General features: G+C 47.7%; 2 long non-coding RNA genes across 3 annotated transcripts in view; both read right to left on the reverse strand.

Moving 5' to 3' along the window:
* Window positions 1–2,619: 2,619 nt before the first annotated feature.
* LOC124226008 (uncharacterized) lies at window positions 2,620–10,200 on the reverse strand. 2 transcript variants are annotated; one of them, XR_006885186.1, is made up of 6 exons: window positions 10,017–10,200; window positions 7,741–7,813; window positions 7,418–7,477; window positions 6,805–6,902; window positions 5,875–5,933; window positions 2,620–5,368 (listed from the first exon to the last, which is right to left on the reverse strand). It is a non-coding gene; the product is annotated as an uncharacterized LOC124226008 (long non-coding RNA). The 2 variants fall into 2 exon arrangements; XR_006885187.1 differs by lacking the exon at window positions 7,418–7,477.
* Window positions 10,201–23,779: 13,579 nt separating this feature from the next.
* Window positions 23,780–26,320, reverse strand: part of LOC124226007 (uncharacterized) — a 5,646-nt gene continuing 3,105 nt past the window's right edge. Inside the window, exon 3 of the long non-coding RNA XR_006885185.1 lies at window positions 23,780–25,993. This is a non-coding gene — a long non-coding RNA (uncharacterized LOC124226007). The remainder of the gene's footprint in view (window positions 25,994–26,320) is intronic.

Here is a 26,320-nt window from a genome sequence, read left to right on the forward strand (position 1 = left end):
CACTGGAGTTGCTGCCTGTGGGAGGCAGTGAGAAGTGGTAACAGCGGATGAAGGCAAAAAATAACACAAGAAGGCACAAGACGGGCCTTGAACAGACAAATGCCGGATGCGTGGCATAAACCGGGAAGTGTGATTCTACGAGTGCGTGCACCTGGGGCCCAAATCTTACAAAGAGAGAAGAAATCGTGTAAGGGATTAATTGGTGACGACTGTGCTGAGGCGGAGCCCGGGTCCTGCAGGTACACACGGCAGGAGCACTCGATCTGCTGGAGAGCATCAGGGAAGATGGTGGGGAAACAGCGCTCATGCTAAGACCTGGAGAAGAACTGGAGTTATGCCAGAAAGAGCAGGACAGAAAGTTCCAGGCAGAAGGACCACGTGTGTATGAGCCCGAGGAAAACACAGGCTGGCCTGGGTGCGTCAGCTTGGGGCCAATGGCACAGTCCCCATGCGTTGTTCTGCCCTCCCCATCACCCAAAAGGAAGGCAAGGGGACAGAGCTGGCTGCGGGGGCATGTGCCACCCACTCACATGCCCACAGGGACCAGGTGGCAGAAATGAGTAAATGACCCAGGTGCACTTGAAACAGTCCCACAAAGGATTATGGGGCTTCCTATATTTCAAAAACACGGGACTCCCCAAATCTCTTTTTCTTTTCATCAGTTTTGCTAGAGACATGGGCGCCGGTCTGATTTCTTCTTTAAGGAAAACAGCGACGGAGTGTGATAAGAAGCCATAGCTGACTAAGAGTTGGGGGAACAATAGGGAGGGGTGGGGCCTGTGGATAAGTGGGAAAGGGACAGCCCAGCTAAAGCAGGCAGCTGCCACTTAGCTTCAGACAATGTCTGTCCTTGCCCGAATGTGGTCCCAGAGTTGGCAGGTTTTCCTTTTCTCAAGAGAATTTGTTAATCTGGATTTTTATGTGAAATCTTTTCCTGTTACATGTGACAATCTAATTTAACCATAAGGAGGTCCTACTGAGTACCTACTAGGATGGCCATCATAAAATCAACAAAACAGAAAATAACCCATGTTGGGGAGGATGTGGAGAAATTGGAACCCTCGTACATTGCTGGTGGGAAAGTAAAATGGCTCAGGGACTGTTGAAAACAGTTTTGTGGTTCCTCAAAAAGTTAAACAGAACTGTCATGTGATCTAGCAATCCCACTCCGAGATACGTGTCCCAAAGGACTGAAAGCAGGTGCCCAACACGCACATCTACACACGTGTGCACAGCAGCACTGGCCACAAACAGCCAGAAGGTGGAAACAACCCAAATGTCCATCAGTGGATGAACGGATAAACAGAATGTGGTCTATCCCCACAACGGAATATTATTCAGCCGTGAAAAGGAACGAAGGACTGACACACGCTACAACATGGATGAACCTCGAAAACATGATGCTCAGTGAAAGAAGCCAGACACAAAAAGTCACATATAGCGTGATTCCGTTTATATGAAATGTCCATAACAGGCAAATCCATCTCTGTGGATGGAGAAAGCAGATAGAGGGCGCCAAGGGTTGGGGGAGGAGGGAATGGGGATGAGTGAATAATGGGTATGGGGCTTCCTTTTGGGGTGATAAAGATGTTTTGGAACTAGATAGAGATGGTTACACACTATGAATGCACTGAATATCACTGCATTGTCCACTTTGAAATGGCTAAGTTTATATTATGTGAATTGCACCTCAATTAAAAAAAAGAAAATTAACTCAAATAGTTAAGAAAAAAAACTGTGGGCCAGATGGAACAAGCCCTCAGGCTGAATCTGAGGCCCGGGGTGCCCGTGTCTAAGTCGGTGTGGGGCTTGCACTTAAAATGAGCCCCACAGAGCATCTCGCACAGGGGGTGGGGTTACGATCGCCAGTTTACGGAAGGAAAGGAAGGCTGCAAGAGGTGAAGCGGTGGGGCTGAGGGTCCAGTGCAGGAGCTGGGGCTGGGGGCCTGAGTGTGGTCTCCAGGCAAACTGACGCCATGCTCCCTGCGCTTGGGGCCGACGACTGTGAAAAGCACAGGAAGGGTGACAGCTATTGAAGCGGGTGGTGGCAGGGGATCTCGTGTGAGCTGGAAGATCAGACAGGAACTGAGCATCGAGATTCCCTCCCTCCCGAGGCCCAGAGAACTCCCCGTGAATTCAAGGCAATTCAGCAAACCCGTGTTGAGCACCTACTATGCACAAGATTGTGCTGCGTGTGAACATAATAAAAGCAGCAAGTGCGAATGCCTAAGGGCCCGCTCTGTGCAAAGCCCTCCACGGGGCCTTCTCTGATGCTCCCGGGAGCTCGGAGGCAGAAGTGGAGCTGGCACACCCTGCACGCAGGTAACTTACACAAATTCAACCACACGCAGTCGGCCGAATCGAAGAGAAAGAAATGCTCGTTGAAAGGACAACGCCACCTGTCACATCCCTCTGTGGACTTGCCACATGGGAAGCACGGAAATGGAATGTGTGGATCCACTCTTCTGGCAGCCTCCAGCCCCAGGACCCTTCCCAGAAGCAGCCGGCTCCGTGCTAAGCATGATTCGAGGGCTGGGTGTCTCAACCTTGACCCCACTGACATTCCGGGCCAGGGAACTATTTGTTATGGGAGCTGTCCTGTGCAGCGGCATCCCGGCCTCCACCCACTGGATGCCAGTAACACCCCCTCCCATGTGTGACAACCAAAAATGTCTCCATTGCTGAATGTCCCCTGGGGGCAAAATCACCCTAGTTGAGAACCACTGCTCTAGAGTTTCAAATGCGTATTTTTGGGTTTCAAGACCCACGTCAACCACCTCACCTGGTGCTCAACAGCAGAAGAAGTGATGGGTGCAAGGAGGGGGAAGCAGGGGCTGGGCCGTGGCGACTTGCTGAGACTTGTGTGGTGCCCTTCCTCCTGGAGGGGGGCGAGTCTAAGGGATTCTCATGGGTACCTTTGCTTTCACGCTGACTTCAGAATCTAGCACCCATATCCACTGCCCCTCAAAGGTGGCACTGTTATCCCCTTCCACAGGAGGGAAAACAGAGGGTCACAGAGAAGAAGTCATTGGCCCAAGGTCTCAGAGCTAATAAATGACCAAGAAGGGATTTGAGCCCAATCGGTTTCACTCTATAACCGCTTTCTTTTTTCTCCTCTCACTATTTTGCTTGCCTATCTGCAAGCGAGGCCTAAAGGAAATCAGCGTGCCAGAAAATAGAGACTCCTTACAGACTCTCACTGCTGGAGGCGGCACTGAGCAGTCATCCGCCTGCCTCTTGGTTCTGGATGAGGCCACAGGTAGATTCAGATTCAAAAAGATATTTATTGAGCTGTGGGGATTCTTCTGATTGCAAGAGACCGAAACTGAACTCAGACTAGCTTAAAGCAAAAAGGGAATATATTGGCTCAGATAACTGGGAAGTTTAAGGAGTGATGGGTTCAGGTATGGCTGGATCAAGGGGTCAAATGGTCAGGACACAGTCACCTCATGTTTGTTTTTCTCTCTGTTGGCTTCCTTCTCCTGTTGGCAGATTCTTCCCTCCTTTATACAAAGACAGCCACCAGCAGCACCACATTTAAACCTTGACCTCTTAGAAACCCAGAAGAAAGATTTTCTCTGTCCTAATAGTTCCAATAACATTCCTAAAGTTGGCTCTGATTGTCCCAGCTTGGGTCCCATGCACATCCAGAAACTAATCACTATGGCCAGGGGTGTGTGGGACTGTCCATGATTTGGCCTGGGCTACGTGCTCATCTTCAGAGTTTGAGAGTAAGGTGATCCCCAAATCTTATGGAGAAGAGCAGGAGGAGAGACAGTGGGACGCCGTGGCCAGAAGGGAAGACAACAGGCCCGGGCAGGTGAAACAGTTACCACAGGCCCTCCTGGCACACCAAGAACTGGGCCAGGCGTGCTCGGGACACGATGTCCTTTAATCCTCATGACAAGCTTAGAACACTATCTCTGCTTCCCAGGTAAGGAGCCAAGGCTCAGAAGGGCCCAGTGTCACGGCCAGCATCTCACTTCCAGGTGAGGAGCCAGCTCTCCCTGCCCAGAGGCACCCTGCCCTTAGGCGGTGGAGCTAGGACTTGAGCCAGACTCCGGTGACTGGAAGCACAGGGCCGGCCCTCCCTGTCCCACAGGAACCCCTCCACACTGGCGAGCTGCCTGAAACCTCTTCAGCACTTTTTGTTCCAGTCTCTTAACTTGCGGACCCCCGTCAGCGAGTTCTTTATTCCCATGAATGGTGCTATTAAACTAATGGCTCAGGGAGCTATCGGCTGGCCTTGGAGCAGCCACACATCCCTCAAGCCTGCCCCACGCTCTGCCTCCCAAAGACGCGCATGAGAAGTTCCAGGAGCTGAGCGAGGCCCGGGTGGAAACGCTTCCCGGCCACCATTTTGTTTCAGGATGGCCAAAAGCACCACGCACCTTGAACCTGAGCTCTTGTGCAACGCCCAGCCCAGAGCTAAAGGCGGCCGGGGTCGGTTACCTCCCAGAAAAGCCCCTTGTGCGGGCCGTGGCAGACCTCCTTGGGCACAGAGCTGAGAAGCCAGGGTTGAAAGAGAGGCCCCTTTCTGTTTGGTCAATAAGCAGCTGTGAAGGATGCGTAGGTTGGAGCTAAATTTATTTGTTCCTTTCTTTCTCGGAACAGCAGCAAGGCGCTCCGGGTGCAGCTGTCTCCCTCTCCCGTGAGCCCTTTGCAGGCACCAGCATGCACAGAGGCCAGCTCTCCAGGACGCCGGGTCCTCTCTGGTTTGCTCCCTTCCCGCTGCGGGCAGGACTTCTAGCGCCCCCCTCGAGGTCAGGGCTGGAATCCAGGGCCAGTGGGTAGAAATTTGGAGCCGCCTCCCAGACCCAGGGCGAAATCATCACCTCTGAAAAACAGGCGAGCTGCAGAACCTAAGCCACCCCGGCCTGGGGAAGGCAACTTGGGCCCCACCCTGAAAAACCACAGAAGTCCTGACCGCCTCTGCTTTCACTGCTCAGACCTGTGGGAAACTTGTAAGATACAAGCCGCGCGGGGAAGGGGGGGCCTCCTGGGAGGGGCCTTCCAAACAAAGCCGGCGGGTTTGGCACAGTCCTTTCCGGAATCCATCTGTTTTCGGAAAGCCTAGCTGCGGGCCCACCTCCAGCCAGGCCTCGAGCACGCGGGTCCAAGCGGTTTTTCAGAAGTGCTCTGTGAGACTTTCAAAAGATGCCCACGGGTGGGGAAGTGAAAGGACGGGGACTGGGGGGGGAAACTGCTTCTTGATTTCTAGCCTCGCTTGAGCGGCTTCTTGACGGTTACTGCTCCAGTTCTGCTGAGTCAGAAGCATCTCCCAGCTGCTCACCGGAAACACAGCTGTTAGGCGAAAATAACCACAGAGCCGAGCATTGTGCACCTTCCAGAAAAGAGGGCAGAAAACCTCAAAACAAAAGAGAAAAACACAAAACAATAGAAGAGGCGCTGTTAGAAACCCAGAAGGCGGCTTGCTCCCTTCGCCAAGCCCTGGCTCCCTCCTTGTCATCCACGGCTCGGAGATGGAGCAAATCCGGCAGCTTTTCCGCTGTAGCGGAACTAGCACTCCCCACCCCTCAACCCCAATAAACCGTTATGACCGTGTCCTAACCCCGAACCTGTGAATGTGACCTTATTTGGAAAAAGGGTCTTTGCAGATGTAATTAACTGAAGGATCCCAAGATGAGATCATCCTGGATGGCCTGTGTGGGCCCTCAATCCAATGGCAGGTGTCCTTATAAGAGTGAGGGAGGAGGGGGCCGGCCCAGTGGCGCAGCCGTTAAGTTCGCACGTTCTGCTTTGGCGGCCCAGGGTTCGCAGGCCCAGATCCCGGGTGCGGACATGGCACTGCTCGGCAAGCCATGCTGTAGGCGTCCCACATATAAAGTAGAGGAAGATGGGCACAGATGTTACCTCAGGGCCAGTCTTCTTCAGAGAAGAGGATTGGCAGCAGATGTTAGCTCAGGGCTAATCTTCCTCAAAAAAAAAAAAGGGAAGGAGGAGATTAGACACAGAAGAGAACATGCAGAGACGTACAGAGGCGAAGGCCAGGTGGAGACAGAGATAGAGGTTGAAGATACACAACTGCAAGCAAGGAACACCCAGGATTTGTCATGGCAGCTGCCAGAGATGAGTAGAGCCACCACGGCTTCCATTTGCCATGTCCTCCCCTGGCCACGCACTTCCCCTCGTCCAGAGTGGAAATATTCACAGCATCCTGGTTGCAAGGTGTCTTACTTGGACATTGAGGTTCCCTTTCCCCCAGGGCTTCATTATTATCAGGAAGCAGGATGGTGCCTGAGGACCCCAGGGACCGGGGAGGAGCTGGGATCCCTCTTCTAGATAAGACTCTGCCACAGCCCAGGTGTGTGCCCTCATCCCCCAGTCACCGTCACTGAGGGAGCTGGGCATGGTGTGTTAGGAAACAGGCTCTGGGTTTGAAAACCAGCTCTGCCACTTACTAGCTTTCCAGATGTGGACTGGGGGGAGGTATTTAACCTCTCTGGGTCTCAGTTTCCTCATCTGTACAATGGGGAGATGACGGGAAAACTACGTACTATGACACATGTAGAGATGTTGAAAAGAACAATGATTGCTAATGCATAACAGAGTTTCTAAGGAAGTCAGGGAAGTTCCCAGAGGCCAAAAACAAAAAAAGGAAAGCAAGCCCAGAGCTGAGGGTGAGTATGGGAGTTCTCCACGAGGGGCCTGGGGACAGGAGGCACCTGGTCGCACAGGCTGCGAGCTGGGACTGGACAACCGTCACAGAGCTGGAGCTTCTGTGAGTTTGGGGCTTCCAAGAGCTTCCCCCTGACACATTATAAGGAGGAAGTGAGTTCGCACCTGCAAAGCTGTACTTGGACGAGGCCGTACTTGGTTGCTCTTATTGTCCTGTGCTTTACTCGAGTCCTAAATGTCCATGGGTTCTGGCAGTTCAGCATCTACGACAGTACAGCATCCAGTTTACCTTTAGGAAACCATCTCTCTTCCACCCCTGTGATCCAAGGAGGGTATACAAGGCAGGCCTGGCCAATCAGAGTCAGGGGTTGGTGCAGAGATGGGCGTGTGACCCAAAGTGGCCAAGCAGCGTGAATAGTCGCTGAAACTATTGGGAAAGAGAAATTGCCTTTCTTTGGCTCTACTGTACGAGCGGGCTATGAGCTTGGCGCTGCTGGAGGCTGACTTGGTGCCTCTTCAGGCAAGCCTGCCGGAGGGAGATGCCCAAACCGAGGGAAACAGTCCTGCTCCATACAATATCTTCTGCGATAGTCTCAGGGACTGAAGGAGGTAGGCATCCTATTATTCTCATTTTATGAGAAAAAACTGAGGCTTAGAGACATTTAATCAAGTGCTCAAAATCACACTGCTAATAAGTGGCTGGGCTGTGGTTTGAACGCAGAGCTGGGATCTGACCCACTTAGCCCTGGGAAGGAAAATGGTGATGTGGTTAGCATACCTAGGCTCTGGGTCATACTTTGGGAGAGTCACATAAATTTCAAGGCCTTGAGTGGCTCATCTACAAAATAGAAGAGTAGGTATATTTTTAAACTTTTAAACATTTGTATATGAGTACAAAGGTTACTATGACAATTAACCATGTATTTGCTGTCCATAAATAACATTTTGTCATACTTGCTTCAGAGATGAGATGCTTTCTGAAAAGCCGTACAGTTCCTTGTTTCTACATCTCGATTCTAGATTCTGAAATGCCAAGGCAGTCTGACTCTGGATAACTCGCATTAAGAAACAAGAATACAAAAGTCTTTGATATTTACTCACATATTTATGATTTCCGGCATTCTTCATTCCTCGTGTAGATCTGAGCTTCCACCTGGTATCACGTTTATTCAACCTAAAAGAGAACTTCTTTTAATATTCCTTATAGTGCAAGTCTGCTCATAACAAATTCTACCTTCTTTTTTTTGTCTGAAAAACATTTTTATTTCACTTTCATGTTTTAAAGATATTTTCACTGGACATAGACTCTTGATTGACAGATTTTTTTTTCATTCAACACATTAAGGATGTTATTCCATTGTCTTTGGCTTACATTGGTTTTAAGGGGAAATCACTGGTAATTCTTATCAGTATTCATTTTACGTAACATATCTTTTCATCTTGGCTGCTTTTAAGATTTTTTTCTTTATTGCTCATTTTAGGTAAATTCATTATGATGTACCTTGAGGTTGCTTTCTTTGTGTTTATCCTGCCTGGAATTTGTTAAGTTTCTTGGATCTGTAGATTTACAGTTTTTATTAGTTTTGGAACATCTTCACCTGTCATCATTTCAGGTATTTTTTCCACCCTCCTTTCCTCCTGGGACTCCAATTAAATGTAGGCTGCATCTAATCCTATTGCAGGGGTCCTTGATGCTGGAGTCATGTTTTTTCCTAGTCTTTTTTCTCCTTGTGCTACAATTCGAATAGCTTCTTTTATAATGTTATCATGTGTACTAATTTTTTTCTTCTGCAATCTTTAATATACTGTTAAGCCTATCCAGTGAAATTTTTGTTTTAGATATTGTATTTTTCCTTTCTGGAAGTTTCATTTCATTTTTTTTTTTTAATGTCTTCCACTGCTCACTATGTTCATGTTTTCCTTTAAATCTTTGAAAACATTTGCAATAGCTGTTTTAAAGTCCTTATCTGTTAGTTACATCATCTTTGTCATTTTGGGTCTGTTTTCATTGACGGATATTGCTCCTGGTAATGAGACTCATTTCCCTTCTTCTTTAGGTGTCTAGTAATTTTTTATTGGATGCTAGACATTGTTAATGTTATGCAGCTCAATGTCTGAATTTTGTTGCTTTCCTTTGAAGTTCACTTTTGGCAGGTAGTTAAGTTACTTACTGGTCAGTTTGATTTTTTGAGGCTTTTAAAAGTTTTCTTGGGCTGGATCTAGAGGAGCCTTTCTTCTAAGGCTAGTTTAGCCCTACCACTAGGATGTGACCTCACTGGGGACTCTAAGGAGACCCAGTCTACTTGCTAAAACTTGGGTGTCCCCAAGTCCCATGAGAGCTCTGGGAATTATTCAGCTTGTACCTCGCCAGGAGTTGTGCTTTGCCGTCTATGCAACATTTCATCCAATGCCTAGCAATTCAGTATGTAACCAGAAACTCAAGGGGCTCCCTATACAGATTTCTGGCACTGTTTATCCATGTAGCACCTTCTTCTCCGGAACTTTGGCTCACAATTTCCAGCCTCTTCACCCTCCACATATTGATAACCCATGTCTCCTCCACTCAGAGAGGCCACCATTCTCTGCCCAGGTTTCTCCTCCCTGTGCTGCAGCCTGGAAAGCATTTCCAGGAAGAAAGCCAAGGTGATTGTGGGGCACACTTCATTGCCTGCCTTCTTTTAAGGTTCACAGTTCTGACTGCCTGTTGCCCAATGTCTGAAAACAGTTGTTTCATCGATCTTGCCCAGCTCTCCGGTTGTGTCTGGCTGGAAAACAAGTCTGGTACCAGTTACTTTATTATGGCCAGAGGCAGAAGTTGATTCTAACTAATTTAACTGGAAAAAAAGAATGCACTGTAAGGGCTTAGGGGGAATCACAGAATAGAAATAATAGCCAAAGACAGTCCTCAGAAGGGACAGAGGCCAGAGCAGCCCTGGAGACCCAGGGGAACTAGGAGATAGTCTCTTCAGGGCACAGATACCTGGACGAATGAGCTCTTGAAAGAGTTGTGGGGCCTTTCAAGACTCAGAGTGCTGGGAGGACGTGTGTGGCTTAGCCACAATTGTGGGCTTACCTCTTGGCCCCAAGAAGGCAAGACACTCTGATTAATGATACTACCACAATGCTATCCAATGGGGGTGTATAGATTGCCAAAACACAACTGGGTTGCTTTTCCCAGAAGAAAAGAGAATGGCTGCTAGGCAGGCAAAAACAACAGACACATTACACAACGTTTATGAGAGAACAAAATCTTTAAGTGGGGTTGGCTGTAAAACTCAGAGCCTTGCGATTTCTTTTGGCTGTTTAACCACTAGACCGCATAGCTGCCTTCTTTCCCCTAACATCCCTGCGTTCCCCTGCAACACAGAAAAAGTTACCTTGTGACAATTCCACTTTATGGGCAGCATACAGACAGTACAAACTTTGCATCAGGCCAGAAACACCGGCTTAGGGCTCACTCAGAACAGATTCTCTGAGTCTGCCAATGTTCTAGGAAGACTTCCAGTGAATAAAACTCACTTACGGGTGAAAGGCAAGCTTGAACCTGTCTCCTGGGAACAGAGCAAGAAACAGAACGTGTCCATGCCCCTTCCTCTGCTCCTAACCACCCAGAGCTGGAAGCGCCTTGCCTGGGAGAGAATGCTTTGTGTTTCAAGAGTGAGTATGAAGTGGCTGCAGGCTAGTTTATCAAGTAGCTTAATTCAACCAAACATATAGACAAATGCACGGACGGGTAAGGGAACTGGATGTTCTTTGCCTGGATTGTTCTGAGGAAATTCCACCGCCCCCACGCTGCCTAGAGGCTAATCAGATACTGTGTGTGTGTGTGTGTAACTTCTACAAGCTCATCACCTGAGGTCCTTAAAATTTCCCCGAACATTACTTTCTTGTATGATCACACCCATTTCAGAGATGGGAAATCTGTGGTCCAGCACGTGGAACTGTGAGTCAGCGATAAAACCAAGAATCCAGTTCACGACTGCAGAGCAAAGCTGTCCTGATGTGGCTGGAGGACAATTTTGAAGGCAAGAGGGAGGGAGGGGTGAGATGAGAGGAGAGAAAGAAAAATGGACAAGTCTTCAAAGGTGCCCAGGGTTTTGGAGATTTAAGGTGTTGAGAGATGCTATTTGTACACAATCAAGATTTAAATCGAAATCACAGTCAAATAAAAGCACTTCACATCCCATAGCCAAGTTTCTCTCCAGCCTTGGTTTTTAGCTGTGTCCATCCTCTGGTTCAACTTAGAAAGAAACCTTTTCACTGTTTGTGGGGCTTTTTCTCTCCCAAGAAAGAAATCTTGGTACTTTCATGCTCATTGAGAAAAGGCCAAAATAAGGTTATAAAATTATTTCCTGGGAGGGTTTTAGTGACTTGTGTCTTGTTGTCTGCTCCATACGGTTCCAAAAAAAGATTACAGGGAGAGAAGATGGAAGCCAAAATACCCAGAGGAAGGATGTCTCCCAGGCCAGTGGGAAAGAGATTTCAGGATTAGAGCAGCCTTCGGGGAAGTGTCTAGAGCCTGCGAGGTCTGTGAAGGGACAAATGATCGTGTTCGCCATTATATTTCGGACACCAAGCACAGTGTCTGATTCACAGCAGGTGTGCAGTAAATGATTTGTTGAAGGAAAGAATGACCGAGTGAGTGAATGTGAATCTCCAGTCATTTCTACCCCACACATTCGCCAAAACAGACTCTCAGGCTTTTGCACATTTTTTCCATCCTTTGTTTTCCAGGCAATTGTCTTCTCACTCTTGAAGGCAATGGATCCTAACCTTTCGTGGGTCGTGAACCCTTCTGAGAATCTGAGGAGAGCAAGGGACCCTCTTCTCAAAAAGTGCACAGACGCGTACACACAATTTTGCACGTGCTTGCAAGTTGGGGGCGGATGTCCTGAACCTCGCCCGCAGGCCCAGGCTGACAATCTCTCTTCCCTTCTTCTTCCCAATGTCCCTCTCACTCTTCCTCACAGAGCGAGTTGCTTCTTCACTGGGTTCCCACAGCAATTTCTTTTTAGTTCAAAACAACATTTATTTTGCTCACACGTCTGTCATTTGGGAGGGCTCGGAGGGGCCCTCCCTGCTCCGCTGGGTGTCAGCTGGGCTGGCGTGAGGCTGGGGCTGGAAAGACCTAGAGAACTGGGAGCAGAAGTAGCTGAGGGACCTCGGGCAGCTGGGCCCGTCTCTGTGTGGTCTCTCCACTCCCTCTCTCTGGCATGTCCAGAGCACTTGAAACATACTTCTCCTGTTACTTAACAGGCAACATTGTAGCGATTACTTATGCCCATCCCCGGGGATTGTGGTAATTGACTTGGTCTGCTTCACCTGCAACCCTGTAAACCCTTCAAGGGATGAGGACCGGGACCTGTTCGTAGTTATTTCCCTAGGGCCCTAGCAGGTACTTCGCACGTAGTAAGCATTTACTATATGCTAGTTGGAATAGGTATGTGGATTTGTCTTTATTTTATTATTATGCTCTGCTACATTTAAAAAAAAAAGGATTGGAAGACGGCGCATTTACATACATCAATACAACAAAGTAAACATTTTAAAACAAGGAAATGGGGGCTAAGTGAATATAAAGGTAGGAAAATATGTTGAAATAAAAGATAAGATTGGTACCCAAAATATACACTACAGATTTCTATAGCATTACTGGCAGTGGCCCACAAACCTGTTTGAGCATCCTGGTAGTAACGGCAAAGAGGGAAATATAATAGGTTGTAAAATTCATGGCGTTAGATATAAGCAAACCAATTGCTTAGGAAAACACAGCTTTTACTTGTAACAGGCTGTATAAAATTACAACTTCCCTGAAATAAAAATGATAGCAAGGTGATACAACGAGTTCTCTATAATGTCCCACAATGCAGGTTAAAGGAAGGTCAATCCAAGCAAATCCGTAAGTGGCCAAATCAAAGGGATTAAAGGTTGCAATTCTCTGAGAGTCTGGTTTTATCCCAGGAACAACGTAAGACTATTTGGTCCAGCTTTTTCTAAAGGGCGTGTGAGGGAACACCATTCCTGGGGAAGCTCTGCCCACAAAGGGCTCTGTGGTCAAGGGAAGGTGAGAAACCCACCCACGTCTTCCTCCTGGAACTTCACAGTGAACACTCGCATTTTAAAGGCTCTGAGAAGTCCTGCAGTAAAGAAACTCAGCATTTCCCAAGCTCCTTTGACTACTGTTGTGCAAGAACCCAGGAACAGTCTCCAAATGGGACGTAGGTTCCACTGCTCCTTCTGTGTAAGAGCTTTTCCTTCTCGTAAGAACAGAAGGGATTAACAGACTATTATTCTTAAGCAAGGTATGCCAATCCTCTTTCCTTTGTCCTTTCTTTAAAGGGCTTAGAAAGGAGACAAAATAATATCTGCAAATCTCCTGCCTAAAGTACCTTTGTTTAAAATCCTTTTTACTTGCTCTTTTTTATAGATATGACTCCAGAAAAAGAAAAAAAAAAAGATTAGGGAGAAACTTGTCCTTCCAAATTCCAAATAAAGCAGAAGAAAGATGTGGTTGAACGTCCTGGAGAGCCCACAATTTCTGCCCCCGGGAAAATCAAAAGGGGTCAGCCCGAGCCTTTGCCTTGCTGGCCGCCTGTGTTGATGTCAGACACGTCCCCTCGGTTATCCATAACGCTGATCGCTAAATGAGCAATATTTGTTCAGACTAGCAGAAAACTAAAGAGTGGCACCTTCAGCAGATGGCCGGGAGCAGCAAGGGCAATAACTGTCTATTTGTTTTGGCATCGCGGAGGAAAAGAAAGAGAGGGTGTGTGTTACCCTTTGTCCAGTTCCTGTCCCTTGGTAGACTAGCATTTCCATCTCAAAAGAATCAAAGTGTGATCTAGTTCAGAACGGGAAAGCACGCCTTGTTTTGGCAGGCCACAGAACAACCCTAGAGTCTTTTCTTCACAAAGCACTCGTTAACATCCTGCTTAATATTCTATGGAACACACCGCAGAAAACTGATTAAATGAACGAAGGGATGGCAGAGTCTTAGGTCAGTGATTCTCAAACGAGGTTCCATGGAGAACCAGTGGTTCCCACAGTGTCTCAGGAGCCGTTGAGAGAGGGAAAGACGCCCTTTGCAGGCAGAGAGCTGAGCCCTTGGACCCAATTCAACCACAGCAGTTTCTCTTTTATCTACCTAAGATCGTGTTTAGGGGAAAAAAAAATCTGTTACTTAAAATTAGAAAATGTTTGAGAACCACTGCTTTAAAGAGAGCTCCACCACATTATTTCTCACAGTTGAAATTCTGATAAGAATTGAAAAGCAGACAGTTTTAGTTATATTCATAGCAAGAACCTGGGTGGCAGAAATTTAATTTTTTTTTATGAAAAGTAGAGCCATGGCAAAACATACAATAAACAAAGAACATATTTGCAGCCACATAATGAATAAAGTGTTAATATTCTTCAGTTATAAAACGGTCCTACAAATTAAGAAGAAAAAGACCCATAACCCAGGAGAAACATGGGCCAAGGCTACAGAATTCACAGAAGCAGAAATGCAAATGGCCAATAAACATATGAAAAGATGCTCAGGCTGGCTTGTCAGGGAAATGCAAATGAGAACAATGAGATACTATTTTTTACCCATCAGATTGGCAAAAATGGAAAATATGTGTAACATCCAGAGCTGGCGAGGGTGTAAAGACTCCATTTCTCTCGAACACCATCGGGGGAGGACCGTACATTATTATAACACTGTGGAAAATCAACTGTTGGTATTTTTGAAAATTAAAACTGTGGCCTGGCACTCCCACTTCTGGGAATATATCCATGAGAAAAGAAAATGCCAGTCTATAAAGACAAAATACATCAAGAAGTTTACTGCAGCATCATTTGTAATCGTTAAAAAAAAGGACCTGGAAACAATGTAAATGTACATTAACAGGGAAATGGTTGAACAAATCATGATATATTTATATTAAGGAATACAGTGCAGCTATTAAAAATTTTAAAATCAATCTGTGCATATTGACTGGGAGATATGCCCACAACACCTTGTTAAATGGAATAAAAGCAAGCGTGATCCTATTTTTATTGAAAAAAATTAAAAGACCAAAAAAAAAGTCACACCCTGTAAATGGGTTTCTACATGTTTTTATAAATAAAGAAAACAGTAGGGAAACATTTAGACCAATTGTTAACAGCGACTGTATCTGGGAGCTGGACTGGAAAGGAGTGGAGAGACTATTAATTTTATTTGAGACATTCCTTTATTATTTGAATTGTTACAAAGGATATGTACTACTTTCGTAATTCAAATGATCAGAATTTTTAAAAGCAGAATTAGGAAAGGAAATGCAAAGCAAATGAAATTACTTTGACAATCAGCAGAAGGCAGGGTGGGGCTGGCCTCCTCGTATGGAATCTTAAAGCACTGAACCCAAGGGGTATCCACCTAATAGAAGGCACCCCAGCTACATGTGGGGGCGGGTTGAAGAAGAGCCCTGTGATAGGGCCGACCTTTTTCTTGAAAACCAATTCGGACTCTCCTCTAATACATGACATAGGATGGATTGATGCCCCAAGGTAAGATGCTATAGAACAGGGGTCAGCAAATTCTTTCTATTAAGGCTAAATAGTACATATATTAGGGTTTATGGGCCATCCGGTTTGTCACAACTACTCAACTCTGTGTTGTTGCACTCCAGCAGTCATAGACGATATGTAAATGAATGAGCATGGCAGTGTCTCAATAAAACTTTATTTATAAAACAGGTAGTGGGCTGGATTTGACCCAGGGACTACTGTGGTATTCTGTTATGTCAGCCTGAGCAGACTAAGACAGGACTATTACAAATAATGCCTCTGTGAACCTTCCTGGCTGTGTCCTTTGGTGCACATATTTATGCATTGCTATGGAGCATATTCCCAGAGTATGTGTGTTACATTCAGCTTTAGTAAATACTGCTAAATAATCTTCCAAAGTAGTTCAACTAATTTCCACTCCTACCTTCAGTGTAGGAGAGTTCCAGCTGCTCCAAGCATTGCCACGTTTGGTATTGACGGGTTTCTTTTCTTGCAATTTTAGCCATTCTTGTATGTCTGTGAAAAAGTTCAAAAATCTTAGTTGTTCAGCTAAAAGTTTTCACATGTATAAAAATTCTCATCGTGGTTTGAATTGCATTTCCTTAATTACTAATGATGTTGACCCTTTTGATAGATTTATTTGTCATTTGGATTTCTCTCCTGTGAAAAGCTTTTTCATATGTTTTCCCCATTTTTCAAAAACTTGGGTCATTGGTCTTTTCCTTATTGACTTACAGAAGTTCTTTAAATATTCGGAATATGAGTCTTCTGTTGATACTTTTATTCCAACTATCTTCTCTCACTCTGTGGTTTGCATTTTCATTCTCTTAGTGGAGTTTTTGATGAATGAAAGTTTTTGATTTTAATGAAGTCCAACTAATCAATTGTTTTCTTTAAGGTTCATTGTGTGTGTGTGCATCCTGTTTCAGAAATATTTGCTAAAGAAAAACTGTTTTCTACTCCCAACAGTTCTGACACCAGAAGTGTGGGGTTTTTCCCCTGCACAAACCAACTTTCCAACTTTCTGGACGCCAACTGAGTGTCCTATAATTTACTTCATTTCTGACACTAACTGCTCGCAATTAACATCAGACTCCACAGGTTAAGGGCTCAGCCCCACAAGACTGCCCCCGCTCAGATGCCTGTTGCAAATAACGGGTCTCCAGGGTCCCCACATTTCTTCTGACTTGGCTAAAGGTCAGGAGTTCCCACACCGTCGGGGAAACATTTACTTCTATTTACCAGTTTATTATAAAAGATACAGATGAACAACCAGATGAAGAGGTCCATAGGGCAAAGTCCGGAAGGGTCCCCAGCACAGGAGCTTCTGTCCTCGTGGAGCCAGGGTGCACCATTCTCCAGAACGTGGATGCATTCACCAACCCAGAAGCTCCCCAAAACCCACAGTTTAGGGATTTTTATGGAGGCTTCATCATGTGGGCATGATTGGTCATTAACTCAGTCTCCAGCCTCTCTCCTCTCCCTAGAGGATGGGAGGTGGGGCTGAAAGTTCCAAGCTTCTAATCATGGCTTGATCTTCCTGGAGACCAGCTCCCATCCTACAGCTGTCCAGGAGCACACCCAGAGTCACCTCATTAGAAAAAAGGATGCTCCCAGGATCCCCTGGGAAATTCTGTGGGATTTAGTGTCAGACACTCCCGTCACCCTTGTCACTCAGGAAATTCTAAGCATTGTAGGCACTCAGTTCAGGAACTGGAGTCAAAGAGCAAGTATCAGGATAAAGATGTTGCTCACACCCTTCTCACTCAGGATGTTACAAGGGTTTTAGGAGTTCTGTGTCAGAAACCAGGGGCGGAGACCAAATATATATTTCTTATTGGGCCACTTGGCTATCCTATAGTCATGAAGATGTTCTCTTCTGTTATCTCCTAGCAGCTTTTTGTCTCACTTTGCATATTTGAGTCTCCAACCATCGTAATAATCTCAACCAGGAAGGTTTAAGAGTAGGCATTACCCATCGCAATATTTTCAGTTTCGTGTGGTCTTCCGGAACCGTGCCAATGGCCATCGAGAAGTGGGGTCTATTTCCCCTTCCCTTCAACCTGGGCTGGCCTCTGTGATTGCTTCAAGAGAATGCAGCAGAACTGACAACAAGACTTCCCAGGAGAGGTCAGAGAAAGTGAGGCGGCTTCCACCCGGCTTTCTCCCTTTCTCTCGGGACACCTGCCTTGACCATCACGTGAGAAGTCCAGCTCCCCTGGAGCCACCATGGTGGAGGGACCATGTGGGGAGACCACACTGAGATATACTGTGCACCCAGGGGGTCCAGCGGTTCCTGCCCCCAGCTGTACAAGTTTTCTCAGTCCAGGTGCCAGACGTGAGCATGAAGACACCTTCCAGATGGCCTCTGCCTTAGCCACGTGAGATACCCTGAACCAGGACTGCCCAGCCGAGCTGCTTCTAACTCCCTAGCCTGCAGAAACCATGAAAGATAATCGACACCTGTTGTGTTAAGCCACTTTGGTTAAGGCTCATTTGTTACGCAGCAATAGATGACTGAAACGGCAAGAAAGCAGGGACCCATCTTCCCAGGCTCTAGTCTGGCACTAGTTTCACTGGGAGAACCAACCCGTGGACTGGGCTGGGCGGGTTTCCACCCCGTCTTATTTCAGGGCTGTGTTTTCAACCCCCAAAGGCAAAGGAAGCTTTGATTCTCCTTGTCCAAGTCTCATCTTAATCTGCTTAGTGTCTATGCAAATAGCAGAGCACATTCAGGAAAAGGGAGAGACTCCTGGAGATTAAACAGATGGGAAAAATGAGGTAAGAGAGCGAAGCCCCCTTGGAAGGTCTGGAAGGGCAGTGAAGTCTTGGTGTCCATCCAGGGAGACTAGCTGAGGATCACTTCACGAGCTCGGTCAGAAAGATAAGACCCCAGGGGGGCCTGGAGACCCCTTACCCCATTCAAAGAGGAGCAAGGCCGATTTCACAAAGAGCTGTCCGTGCTCTCGAGTCCCTGTCACTCAGCTTCTGGCTGCGGCCACCTAGCAGGTCAAGTTGGAGAAGAAGCCTTCCAGCGGGGCCCAGGGTGGAACCAGGGATCTCTGATCCACACCCAGGGAAACGGCCGGCTCTACTTCCGGGAGGATTAAATGGTCTAGCAAATCAGGGGGCCGATTAATTAAGAGGACTGAACTTTTCACTTTTTCAACGCATGCTTGACATACTAATAACAGCAATAATGCTGACCTCTATCCACAGTCATATTATTTACCTATTTATTCCCTGTCTCCACTTCCACCCCACAGTACAAGCTAGAGGATCTCAGAGATCTGGGTCATGTGGTTCTCACCACCTCCCCTGTACTTAGCCCAGTGGCCAGCACAGAGCAAGGCTCCAGAATTATTTCCTGAATGCATGGATGAATGAATGAATGAATGAATAAACGATAATAGCAACCCTTTATGAGTGCCTACCCGGTGCAGGCTCTGTCCATTATTTCACGTCGTCCTCCAGCTTCCCTTGAAGAAGCAGTGGTTCTCTTGGTTGGACAGGGGTTAGGACATTTGCTCAGAATCCCAGTCACTAGGGGCAGAATCCGATTTCAAACCCAGCGCCTCTGACTCACACACCCGCGCTCTTCGATACCAAGCGTGTTCTTGGCCACCAAGGGGCCTGGGGAGGAACCGCACACTCTTTCTCCTTTCTTGAGATAAGAGCGTTTTCACAAGGGCCTTGGAGACCCGAGACTGGAGCTCCAGGCTGCTATCCCGGCCTGGACCTGGCCCCGGAGCCCTGCGAGGAGCCTCGGGCTCAGGCCCGGGTTCCCATTCCACGTCTGTGGCCTGGGAACTCAGGGGAAAGGGCAATTAAATTAACGGGGTCACGCAAGGAGGAGGAGGGTGGGAAGGGGATGGCCAAATCCAGAAAGGCCAGATTTCCATTTGCATAATAATTTTGTTAGCAACAATGGGCATCTAGGATATCTATTTAAAGGCTGTAATGTTAATTTAATGGGGAAAAAGCTAATACAATTCCCCCAGAATTTTTCAATTAAATTAATGTGATGGGCTTTAATGGATAGGCTAAGTAGAAAGCGTGAATAGAACAAATATTGCATAAATTATACATACATTTATATAGATGCTGCCCGGATATATAATCTCTCTGCTCCAAGGGTCTGACATATGAGAGGGCCTATGCTTAAATCTGGCAAACAGTTATAACTCTATTTCAATTAAAGTGACCCTTTTATCATCCGAAGGAGGGGAGGGCTCCTCACTCTGGAGCTTCCACTCACCCTTTCCCTTCAACAACACGCCAGAAGATTCGGGTCTTAAAGAAACAGAAGACTCACTGAACAGTCGGCCACCGTCACACACACGTGGCCAAGAAGTCAGTGATAGGAGAAATCCACCAAAGCAAAATCCTGTTCCTCTCTCTGCTCCCTAAAGACATCTCATAGAACAGTAAATAAATGGACTGAGGTTCAAGAACCATTCTCTTTTCTCGAGCAACCACCCATTGACACGTCTCATTCATCAAGTGTTTGTTGAATGCCTGCTAGATGCCGGACCCTGTCATAAATGCTTCTAGGAATGTTCTAGTGTTCTAGTGTAGAATGTTCTAGAGCGATCCCTGCCTCACAAAAAATCCTAAATACATTCAGTTCAGCTCTTTGTGCTTCCACTTCGTCACCTGTAAAATAAAGATGATGCTTGTGGTAGCCATAAGTCAGCGTCCAAGATGGCTCCCACCAATCTCACCACCTGGTGTTCATACCTTCGTGTAGGACCTGCCCACACTGAAGAGGGTAGCCAGCAGGACACTGCAGAAATGGAGGAGTGTGACTGCTAAGGTGAGGTCACAAAAAGCACTGCAGCCTCCTCTTTGCGCCTGCCGGCTCTCTCTCTCTTAATCCCTCTCAGCTCATTTGCTCTGAAGGAAGCTGACCAGCATGTTGTGAGGGAAAGCAAGCAGCCCCATGGGGAGTCCATGTGGGGAGGGACTGAGGCCTCCTGCTATTGGCCAGCATCATCTTGCCGATAGCCAGGTGAGTGAGTCACCTTGGAGCAGATCCTTCTGCCCCAGCCAAGCCTTCAGACGAAACTGTGGCCCCAGCCCACTCTCACCTGCACCCTCACGAGACATCTGGAGTCAGAACCACCTAACTAAGCCATTCTCCGATTCTTGACCCACAGAAACTGGGTGAGATGATAAATGTTTATTGTTGCTTTAAGCTTCTAAGTGTCAGAGTAATTTGTAATACACCCATAAACAGCAGACACAATATTCTCCCTTTCCCGCTGGCCTTAGGTGAAATCACCATGGAGTCAAAGTGGGTTCCCGCTTCAGAGTCCACACTTGCTTCTTGCCCACCTTTGTGCGTCCTGTGCCCTTTTCCTAAGGCCTCACTCTCTGCTCCTTCGCTTAAGCTTTTAGCTGATGCGTAGGCTCAAAGTTTCATGTGACCACTCTCAGAGGTATTGTCATTTTAACTACAGTATTTTGGAAAATCAAAAAGGATTTCAGACCCAAAGAAATGAAGGTCTCCAGGTGAAATCTCGGGGAAGCAGAGAGGCTGTTAAGTGACCGGAGCTCTCAGGGATCCTCCGGCCACACCTCCTGGGGGCCCATGCTATTTACGGAATTCCAGCAGCCCTAACAGAAAGGGCACACAAGTGCTAACACTGACTCATTTCCAGTTTTTAGCATCATCTTGTTGCTACGGGCTATTTTCATAGGCTATGATGGCTCACGAATTGCTGATAGAGAAAATAGAAAGCTAAGTGAAGTTTCCACGATTAAGCTCCAAAATGGACCAGCAGTAAGCACCAGTGAAGTCCTGGTCATGCCAGTCCACGGAGGTGGCTGTGAACTCGCAGGGAGCCCCGGGTTTCAGTCCTGGCTCTGCCGCTTACTGGCTGCATGAGCACGAGCGAGACCTCTCTGAGCCTCATTTCTCTCTATAAAGTGAGGATATTCATGGCTGTCTCACTCGGGTAGGAGGGAGCCTGGCACGTAGGAGGAGCTGAAAGCCCGCTCGCAGCCACTCTTGTAAGGCGCCCCATGGAGACTGTGGCAGAGGCAGCAGGAAATAGACTCTGCTCAGTATCCAGCAAGCTATTTAATTGAACCTCACAAGAGCTGATGCCTAAGGGAGGCGGTGGGTCTGCAGCGCTTGGTGCTGAGCGCCTTCTCTAGCAAGTTGGACTCCAGAGGGCCGCCCAGCGACCAATAACCCCACTGCCCACCAGCACAGGTGGTCCCTCTGGAGTGTTTCCCAAGAAGGTTTCCCTCTGAGACTGACTGCTGAGTTGGCCCCTTTCCCGGGAGGCGTGAGGGCAACAGCAAGGGGAGTAGGAAGCCAGAGCTCCTTGGGGGCAGGGTGCGATGCTCTCCCAGGTGGAATCAACTCCCATGTGAAGTGGAGGCAGGCTAAGAGCTCAAGTCTCCAACGGAAGCACATTTAGGAAAGTCACAGTGGGGCTGCCTCCAGAGCATTGTACGAAGGATGCTTGGGGTCGTGTCCTGGTTTGTACAAGCCAGGGTGAGAGCTGCCTCTCTCCACAGAGCCGGAAGGATGTGACTTGAGGGTTACCCCAGCCGTCTTCACCACCATGCGGGTAAAGTCTGTCTGCAGGAGGAGAGGGGGGGCACACAGCTCCTACTTCTTAACCGTTTCCTTCTCTTTCTGAGCAGACACCTGCACCCTTGTCCTCTGCAGTATGGTTCATCACTGTCCTTGATGATAAACAGCAGAATCAGAATGGAATTTACTAGGCAAATGAGGGTTAACACCCCTGTATTGTAAAAGAAAGTGAGGAGGTCTTGTTACAGGAATCAGATAGCCAGACAATGAGAGAATCCGTGAGCTGTGTTTGCCCTTGATAGGAGCTGCTCTTTGTATAGGAGGCTGTGACTAGACGATGATCTTGATAGCATCTGTCAACCCACCGCTCCACCCATGCATCCATACATCAACTCATCCACTCATCCATTCACCCACCCATGCATCTCCCCATCCGTCAATCCATCAATCTATTGATCCATCTATCCACACATCCACACATCCATTGGTCTATCCACCCACCTATCCATGCATCTCTCCATCCATTCATCCATGCATCCATGCATCCATCCACATATGCATGTATCCATCCACCCATCCATCGTCTATCCACCCACCTATCCATGCATCTCTCCATCCATTCATCCATCCACCCATCTACGCATGCATGCATGCATGCATCCATTTATCCATCCATGCATCCAAGCATCCACTCATCCAATCATTCACTCAGCATAATTTTATGGAGTACTCATCCTTGGCCCTATGAGAGATTCCCAATTCAATGGACACTTATAGACAGCCTACTTCTATGCCTGCTGTGCTAGATGCTCATTTGCAAAGGGGAATAAGCCAGAGTCCCTCAAGGAGTTTACAGTCTGGCTGGGAGTGGAGGATAGAAAAGTAAACGTTCAGTAGAGTAAGGGGAGTCGTCGAGAAACACAGAGAAGACCAAACCATCCATGGTTGAAAGCAGCCCGCCGCAGTGGAAGTGGGGCTGCCCAGAGCCTTTCAGGCTCCTCGCCCAAGCACCGCCGTAAGTGACTGTGTATTTGGTGAGGAGTCAGTGAACGGGGAGGAGAGCTAACTCACCATGGTGGATAAGCGTGTTTCATTTGACCAGCACGACTTGGGGAACCAGTGCTCTCCCCTTCTCAGCCGTCATGGTCCAGGTGGGGCTGACTCCACTCGCCTGCTCCAGGTCTGGCCAAGCAGAGAACCAAACACTCTTGGCTATAAGAATGAGTTCTGGGATGTGGCCATCAAGCCCTCCTTGGGATGTTGGTGGGACCCTGGGCAGACTCTCCTTCGAATGCTGATGGGCCTGGAGTGGCTAGGACCTAAGCTTCCCACCTTGAAGCTAGTGTGTCTGAGAACGATGCCAACACAAGGGAAGCAGGACAGAGACGGGGAGAGAGGGATGACAGCACTGCTGGAGCTTCAGAACCCAGCTGTGCCTCCCCTGATCCATGAGCCAGGAAATCCCTGGTTTACCTTCCACCGTCTGTGGTGGTTTCTATCACATACAACCTGGAGTCCCCAAGAACACACTTGAGAACACTCAGAAGTAAGACCCACATCCGTAGGAGTAGGAATTGCTTTGCCAGGTAGCTCCTCTTGCATGTTCGGAGATAAAGTGGTAGAACGGTGGGTGGGGGATGGGTAGGTGAGTTCATGGCTGCTGTCTTGATCACCAGTCAGTCGCAGCCTCATATACAAAGAGGGGCTCCTATCAAGGAGAGATGGGGCTCACCGACTCTCTCCTCCAGGAGAGAGGTGACCTAGATTTTAGTTTCAGCCCTGCCTCTAATCTGCTGTGTGCTCTTGGGCTAGTGACTGTCCCCTTCTGGGCCGCAGACCCCTCAAATGCAAAGTGAAGGAACTATATGAGATCTGCATTTCCTGAAACATAATCAGTAGAACAGTAGTCTTCTGAAATGAAATGGAAAAAGTATTTGTAGGTGTGTGTGCTTAGGAGTTGTTAGGAATTGAATTGTGTACCCCCACCCCCCGCCCGAAAAAAGATATGTTGAAGTCTTAACTCCCAGTACCTCAGAATGTTTCTTTATTTGGAAATAGAGTAATTGAAATGAGCTAAGTTGAGATGAGGTCATAGTCTAGGAGGGTGGGCCCCTCATCCCACATGACTGGTGTTCTTATAAGAAGAGGCCACATGAAGACAGACGTGCAGCCAGAAGACCTTACGGTGATGAAGCAGAGATCAGAGAGGTGCAGCTAAAAGCCACGGACTTCCAGAAGCCAGGAGGAAGCAAGGATGCGCTCTTCCCTAGAGACTTCAGAGCGCATATAGTCCTGCTGACGCTTAGAGTTCAAGCTCCTGGCCTCTAGAACCGTGAGACGATGGGCGTCTGCTGTTTCAAGCCCCCAGCACATGGTGCTTTGTCACGGTAGCCCTAGGAAGCTAATGAAGGAGTCGAGGACATTTGCTAATTCTGGATGCCACATCCCTCAGAGATCCACCGTGCACACTCTTGCATTAGTCTCTAAAAACTCCTCCAGTAAAGACCCATTTAAATGCATCTAATCCAGCATTTCCACAACCTCTTTGATGGCTCCTACGATCTGATGATCTCTAAGATCGGTTCCAACCGTGACTTCGTGGGCTGCTCTCAACCTAACCATCTCAGAGGAAGAAGCCGCGGCTAGGAAGGGGCCAGGCGGGGCATATGTGCAGGTCTGGTCAAACTTTCATACTTTTTATATATTAATTTTTTAAAGAATACAGGCATACAGTTTAAAAATATTCCAATGGTAAAAAAGCTGTATCGTGAAAATGAATCTGTCTTCCACACCTCTCCCCCAGGCCTGCACGAGGCACAGCTCGGCACTCTCTGATTTATTCTTCCAGAGACAATTCTATGCATGGAGAAGCACATCCAGAGAGATGCTCCTTGTTTGCACAAATGGTAGTCTACCGTATTCATTGTCCACGGTGCTTTTTCTTTAAACTGAACTTATCTTAAAGATTTCTGTATCAGCAGATGCAGATCACGGTTCCTCCATCTTGGCTCTATTGACATCCTAGGCTGCAAAATTCTTTGTTGGGTGGGGACCTGTGCTCTGCATTGTAAGGCGTTTAGCAGCATCCCTGGCCTCTACCCACTAGAGGCCATGAGTATTGCCCCTCCCCCCTCAATCGTGACAACCAAAAATGTCTCCAGACATTGCCGAATGCCCTCTAGGGCGTAAAGTTGCCCTGAGTGTGGATTACTGATATAGATCGAGCTAACTCTTCCGCAGGGCTGTCCAGCGTCCCATTGCATAATTTACTTAACCAAGGCCTTATTGGTGGCCACTTAAGTTGTTTCCAGTCTTTGGTTAGTATAAACAATGTTATAATGAATATCCTTGTACATGTGTCTTTGGCACATAAACATATTTATCTGTAGGATAAATCTGTAGGACATTGTCTTGTTCACTACTCAGTAAATATGGCTTAAGTAAACATACAAGTGGCAGGAAAAGAACAAGAACTGGGAGCTTCCAATTCCTATCTTTTCCACCAAGCGGGGGAAATTCTGCCTTTGGCTGGAGGAAATGAGGCCAATACAGAGACAGCAACAACACCAAGAGGCGGAGTTCTCCCTTTAGCCCCTTGATTCAGTAGTGCCTGAAGCCAGCCTTTCCTGGATTTGCCCATTCTGTGAGCCAATGTATTCTCTTTGTGGCTTCAGCCTGTTGCAGCTGTGGTTTTGTAACCTACAACGTAAAGAAAACTGGGTATCAACAGCATTTCTCCTCCAAGAAGCCTGTCCTGGCCAAACCCTCTTCAGGGCTCCCACAGACCCTGTGCTGTGTGCTCAGCCAAGTCCTTCCTCTGGGAGAGTCACTGTCCCCTCATCGGTCTCCTCACCCCTGTGTCCACAGCACTTGGCCCAGACTGGATGCTCAAAAGGGTCTGTTGAATGAATGAGTGTGAGTACCACACACCTCATGGCCTCAACGCCTCTGCTAAGTGGGGGCTCAACAAACCCATGCAAGGAGCCTTCTGGCAGCAAGAGGATCTTCTTAACTTGACTCCAGGAAGCTCTGCCAAAGGAGCAAAACAACATGCGTTCCAGGGCACGGGGCTGCGCGGGGAGGGCGGGGTTCCTGGTGGGGAGGGGCGGTCTTCCAGGAATCTCCGGCGTCCTGAGCCGCCCGCCAGACGTCACTGGGCAAATGGCCCAACGGCCCCTGAGGTCTCTGACTTGCTTAAACTTTCCACTCACTTCCAGAACAGGTTTGGCTTCACTGGGAACCATCTTGCTTCAGCCAATTACGCCCCACCTGCCACAAACAAAGCAGGCCATTTACGTCGTTAACGTTTATAATGCACTCCCAGCGTCTTGAACAAGAGCCTTGGGGAAAGCACAAACCTTTACAGGACAAGACACTCCTGGAATGGCTTCCAGTCTGTCAAGTGGCCCAAATCCACACCAGTTCACGCAGGAGGAGCCCAAAAGGCCCAGGAGGGAGGAAAGCAATAAGCACGTGTGCACATCTACGTGCCAGGCACGTTCACACTCATCCTATAGTGTTCACTGAGCACCGACTATGTGCCAGGCATGTTCACATTCATTCCACAGTGTTCCATGAACACCTACTGTGTGGCGG

Source organism: Equus quagga, chromosome 15 (assembly GCF_021613505.1).
Source record: "Equus quagga isolate Etosha38 chromosome 15, UCLA_HA_Equagga_1.0, whole genome shotgun sequence".
Classification (NCBI taxonomy): domain Eukaryota; kingdom Metazoa; phylum Chordata; class Mammalia; order Perissodactyla; family Equidae; genus Equus; species Equus quagga.